Source organism: Neovison vison, chromosome 2, assembly GCF_020171115.1.
Source record: "Neovison vison isolate M4711 chromosome 2, ASM_NN_V1, whole genome shotgun sequence".
In the NCBI taxonomy this organism is placed as follows: Eukaryota; Metazoa; Chordata; class Mammalia; order Carnivora; family Mustelidae; genus Neogale; species Neogale vison.
This window is the reverse complement of record NC_058092.1, coordinates 177,561,148-177,567,410: the sequence shown is the minus strand read 5'-3', so window position 1 is coordinate 177,567,410 and position 6,263 is coordinate 177,561,148. Positions and strand designations below refer to the sequence as shown.

At 37.2% G+C, this 6,263-nt stretch overlaps 1 non-coding gene across 1 annotated transcript; it reads left to right on the top strand.

The window, feature by feature from the left end:
* Positions 1-5,878: 5,878 nt before the first annotated feature.
* On the top strand, positions 5,879-5,985 carry LOC122901495. The gene has a single exon (XR_006383512.1). It is a non-coding gene; the product is annotated as a U6 spliceosomal RNA (small nuclear RNA).
* The last annotated feature ends 278 nt before the right edge of the window (positions 5,986-6,263 follow it).

Here is a 6,263-nt window from a genome sequence, read left to right as displayed (position 1 = left end):
CCTGTCCACTTTTTAGATGCGAAGCTAGTTCCCATTCTTATTATTCTTTCCTTATATAAAATATGTGCGTCCTCCACCTTTTGAAGCCCCTATTTGCTTTCAAGATTTTCTGGTTTAGTTTGTTGTTTGTTTTCCACTGTTTGACTTCAATGTATTTAAATGTGGATTTCGTTTGTTTTTAGATTATTTGGGGTTTGCTGGTCTTGTATCTGTGGGTAAATATCTTTCAACAGTTTTGAAAAAATTTCAGCCATTATGTCTTCAAGTTCTTCTGTCCCTTTCTTTTTTTTTTTTCTCTTTCTGGAATCCCAATTATACACACACACACACACGTGTGTGTGTGTGTGTGTGTGTGTGTGTACATATATGTGTGCATATACATACACACATGTGTATATGTGCATGCATATATATACATATATGTATGTGTGTATGTGTACATACATGGTCTAGTATATGTATTGTGAGTATTTCCCTCCAGACTATATTGTCTTCCAATCTTATTTACAGTAGGTTTTTTTTCCCCCATTCTGACACAAATTTGAGTATCTTATATGGATGTCACTGAATAAGAATATTATAACTCCAGGAACACCTGTGTGGCTCAGTTGGTTAAGCATCTGCCTTTGACTCAGGTCATGATCTTAGGGTCCTGGAATTAAGTACTGTGTTGGGCTCCCTCCTCATGGTCTTTTTCTTTCTTAAATAAATAAAAAAAAAATTTTAGCAGAATATTATATCTCCATACTTTTTTTTTTATTTTTAAAGATTCAGGCATTACGACCAACCTGTGAAGTTGGACAGCATTACATATGTCATTTTCAACTTTAAAATAGTTTAAGAGTCAGTTGAACTAGTAGCATGTAGCATGCCATGTTTGCTGACATGTTGGAGACAGTTATAGTTCTGTGTTTGTATAATTTGTGGGTAGTATATATAAATACTTAAAATACTTATTCACTTATATATTAGAGTTTGGTATAGATTGTGGCTCAAAAAATTCTCTTTCTAAAATTGTTGTCTAGATATTTTGGCAGTTAAGTTTTGACTGACAGTATTTATAGGAACATCTGTTCTGATTGTTGTTTGGACTTTTGTTTTGTTTTGTTTTAACTGAAGGAGTACTCTTTTGCTATTACCATTCCATGATAGGAACTTAGTTCAATATTCTTGGTGGTTCACCAGGGACAGATCTGCTCTGAATCCTAGACAATTTCTCTGTCATATTTTAATAAACATTAATGAACATTTATGGAATGCCCTAACTAAAATCATTCTTTTAGTAGTGTTGGGTATTTAAGTTACTTTTTAAACTGTTTGATTTGGAACCATATTATTTAGGCAAACTTACCTGTGAAAATAGCATCTGGTTCTGAGTTTATCCAGTTTTGCTTTCCCTGAAGATCAAAGCCAGATTTACTGTGACACTAATGAAACATAAGTTTTATCCAGCGTCCTTCACTTGCATGAAGCCCCCAAGAGAGCTGAGCATTGCCAAGGGATGGAGAGTGTTCTGATGGGGAGGGGAGCCAGTTACAATGAAAGAGCACTTCCATGTAAGCATTTCCACTAAATTACTAGAGAGAAAAGATCTCATCTCTATACCTCCAGGATTTTTGTGTGTATGTGTGTGTGATTTCTTTTCCCATTCTTAATTGAAAACCATATCAGTCACTAATTTTATAATTAAAAGTGTATATCCTTTCTACAGAGAGGTCTTAGGCACCACACAGATGCTTATCTACCCATGGTACTGATAGGTATATATATTTTTTATATTATTTTTTTCCTGACTATAGAAATGTAAGAGGGAACCAATATCCTTCATGGTGGCATTCTATGAATTGAAAAAGTCATCCTCTCTGAACAGAGGTAGTGCATGGGCCCATGACTTGGAGTGCTCCATGGACTTGGTTCCCTTCTGCAGGGCACAACTGTACAACTGTGTGTGGCAACCTAAGGTCCATGCAAGGATTTGGAAAATATGAAGAAGTTTATAAATGGGAATAAAGATTACATATAATTCACCCTAAAAATAACTAGGGTTCACATTTTTATGTACTATACACACACACACACACAACTGGTATCACATTGCATATCCAATTTTGTGCCACCATTTTTGCATAGATTATATATTAAGAATGTTCTCATGCAACAAAACACTCCTTGAAATACTGTTTCTAATTGGCTATTCCTTAATTAATCTCACACTCTTCAAATATTGGTCACTTAGTTTGGCACCTACTTTTTCTATTATAAATAACATTATATGGAACATCTCTATACATACATTTTGATTCCAACTTCTTAATATTTCCTTATGACAAATTCTTGAAAGGGGGATTATGGGTCAAGTGGTTTAAGCTTTTATTTTAAAGCTTTTAATGTGTGTGCTCAAATAATTTTCGTGAAATGTGATTCAAACACATGGGCGACCATGAGCTCATTGTACTCCATGCCTCCATGTCATAGTTTTAATAAAGGCAGTGGCACTTATTCCAGCTGCCCCTTTAGTTTCTGTGATCATCTGTAGTACTGATGTGGTTATGTGGCTCTAGAGTAGAATAACAGCTAACCCAAGACAATTTAATGCCTGGCCTAAATTTTGCAAAACTATCTTATTTCTTCCCCCTGGAGTGAAACAAACACTCCTGTCTGACAGCATTATAAGTAACTCAGATCAAAGTATTGATCAGGAGTGGATATGTTGCTTTCCAGTGGGAGGATAAGGATGGAGAAACCAATCTATTATTGCCTCTATCAGCTATCTCCCTGAAAAGCAATTGGGCTAATGATACCAACTTATAATTGTCAATTTGTTTTAGCTAGAAAGTAAGTAATAACTCATTGTGTTGTCATGGCATCTATTAAAAGGATACTATTGAGGATGTCAGTTTCCAAATTTGATGCTTTTCTTCTTCATGTACATTTTTTAAAAAGAGAAACAAAACCCAATCTTTTCTTAAATAAAAAGCATGGATGGCTCTTTAACCTCTCTTTCTGATCTCCGAGGACACATATTTTGCCATTTGGTTAGAATTCTGTTCTGACTACCCAATCTCTGCTTGTGTCAGAGCTCTGTCTCTTCAACTAGATTCTATAGAATTAATCAGAGGCTAATCAGTGTCCCTGCTTCCATAAAATGGAATAATAAAACCTTAGGGAACCTGAACAAACCCTTGAAATCTTCTAGTTCAGAGTTGTAAACCTGTAGTCTTTAGGCTAAATCTGATCTACAGTTATATTTAATTTGGCTTATAGTATTTTTTTTATCTTAGGAATAATTATAGCTAATATTTGTTAAGCACTTAATGTGCATTATCCTTTAAGATGTGTTGTGTTATTTAATCCTGAGAATAATCTTATGAGATAGGTTTTACTATTGTCTTCATTTTACTGATGAGAAAACCAAGGCCTAGCCATGTTAAGGAACATTCTAAATATTTTTTTTTTCATGCTAAATATTGAAGTCTGTAAGATTTGAACTTGGGATTTGGACTCAGGCAGTCTACCCCCAGAACCTACCTTCTTAACTGCTACAAGGAATGAGTTATCAAGTTGAAGAAGAAGAATAAGAAGAAGAAGAAGAAGAAGGAGGAGGAGGAGGAGGAGGAGAAGTCAAGTTATTTCACGGAATCATGGGATTCATGTCCTCTCTTGAACAACTGTAACATATGATGAGCATCCACTAGAGGTGAGGAGTATTCTCCCCTTTTGATAGGATACATGTTCTCAAATTTGCCTTTCTTTCATCTAGTCTATTTCTCTCATTTGTATAGTATCTTGACACTTGTCTGCATTTATGTCCCCTGATCTAAATCAGTGGTTCTTGCCTGGGGTAATTTTTCAAACAAACAGATGTGTTTGATGGTCCCAACTGTAGTGGGACAGTGGTGGGGGTGCTACTGGCATCTAGTGGGTAAATGCCAGGGATGCTGCTAAACATCTATAGAATTATCTGATCCAAAATGCCAATAGTGCTAAGGTTGAGAAACTCTGAACTAATTCAACCTCCCCATTTCATAGGTGGGAAAAAAATTAGATCAGAAAAGACATGACTTGCTCCAGATCCCAAAGCAAGTCAAAGTTAAGGGTGGGAGAGTCCACATTATCTCATTCTTTCAGATCATTTCCAGGTTATAAGCTCTGACAGGAGGTTTTTATAAATGATATCTTTCTAGTAGGCTTTGTCAAAATGAGAAAAAGAGAACTAAATATTACAATTGTTGTGAAAAATCTTCATTGTCTGATCGATTGGATGTTAGATTTGCTAATTAACAATCCTCTAATTAGCCTTAAGTGAAAAATGGTATGCTTCAAAGTAGCTGGCAGGATCCAACTATAATTCACACTCTTTTCAAAGAATCTATAATGTGTATTTATTATATAGCAGGCACATGTTGGCTGGGAATATTATTGCTTTTTCTTCATAAAGTGTGCAACTTACAAAGAAGAGGGAAGATACTACTTTCAGTTTTGATTCAATTAATGAGACCAGGAAATTCACAATATATTGTGAATGTATATTTTATTGTGGGTTTTTATTACTTTGTAGTCAGGTGAGATAAGGTGGTAGTATTAGTTCAAATTTTTAAACTTCTGTGCTTTGCATAGATTCCATTCAGACTGTTGCCATTCAGACTGTATACATGTTTTTAGGTTGAATATTTCTGAGACTTCTTGAAGACCTGAAATGGGTTACATAGACCAACTGCCTTCATTATTAGACTTTTGACTCAAAAGGCAGGAGAGAAGATAGACCTGGGAGCTTTAAACACATGGATGTAATCATAGCTAAAATTTCCTACATGGCAGGCACTGCCAAGTAAGTATGATTATCTTATTTAATTTTATTCAACCAGTGTTTCCTGCACTGACTTCTGTTGATACATAAGGAAAAATATATATCTTACAAAATCAAAAATCCAAGGTAAGAGAGCTCTGGGATTGGTTAATTTGGTGACTTAACAGTGCCTTCAAGGGACTTGAGTTCTTTCTGTCATTTTAGGCTGCCCTTCTCAGGGTAGTTGGATTAGTTCTCAGGGGAGATAGCTTGAGGCAGCAACATGGCTGCTGTAGTTCCAGCCATCACATCCTGTCATGACAATTTCAAGTGGGGAAAAAAAAGATCATTACTTTCTGTGTGTGTGTGTGTGTCTTTTTTTTTTTTTTTTTTTTTTAATTCAGAGCAGAAACCTTTCCACAGCCCCCCTTCATAGCTGACTGGCCACAAATTTGTCATTTGTCCATCCTTAGTCACTCAGTGGCACAGGGAATGGAGTTACCATATGGGTGTAGTGAAACATCAGACTGTGAGAAGGAAGGTTAGCTGAACAAGATCAGTGTTCTATTAACAGAATGAAAGGGACTGTAGTTAGGAAACCATAGAGTCTCTTAAAATCATTTTGAGTTGGTGGAGTTTCTCTTACTGCTGCCTTAACATCACAGCCATTTTCTAAGCAAATGGGTCAAATTCCATGCTATAGACTTGCCCAGTTCAATCTAGGGGGGTCTGGGGGGTATAGCTCAGTGGTAGAGCATTTGGCTGCAAGTTTGGGGGGCCCAGGACAAACTAGTACCTCCTTTAAGCAGAGACAGGCTGAAACGGTGAGTTTACCCCAGCCCACTGGCTGGCCTGGGAGCTAGAGTCCTATATGCCGGTTGTTGCCAGGCAGGGCAGTGCCCTGGTCTCCTTTATCTGCCCAGTGGCACTGCCTGCTAGAGAGCAAGCTGTGGCTCCACATGCTGATGCCAAGAAAGAACCAAGCTTATACTCACCATTAGGAGAGAGGCTCTCCCTCTCAAAACCAAGGCAAGGCCTGGTTCTTCCTCACCCACGCTGGTGACACGTTTTCTCCTTTGAGACTTGCCTTGAGTGCTCGCTTCGGCAGCACATATACTAAAATTGGAACGATACAGAGAAGATTAGCATGGCCCCTGCGCAAGGATGACACGCAAATTCGAGACTTGCCTTGAGGTTCATTTTCAACTGGTTTTATTGAGATTAACACTGGTGAGGAACCCAGTTATGAATGCTGCTACACTCCATGGTTTCTTCCTTCTACTATGATAGTCTACACTTCCGGACAACAAATCAGTATTTATATTGGCTATAGAGAGGCACTAGAGTCTGAATCTGAATCCTAACTATAGCAAAGGCTAGTGGGGGACAACCTGGTGAGTTACTTAAATTTCCCTACACTGCAGTCTGCCTGCTGGAAAAATGTAGATCATGATAATAATGATGTCTGTCTCTTCAA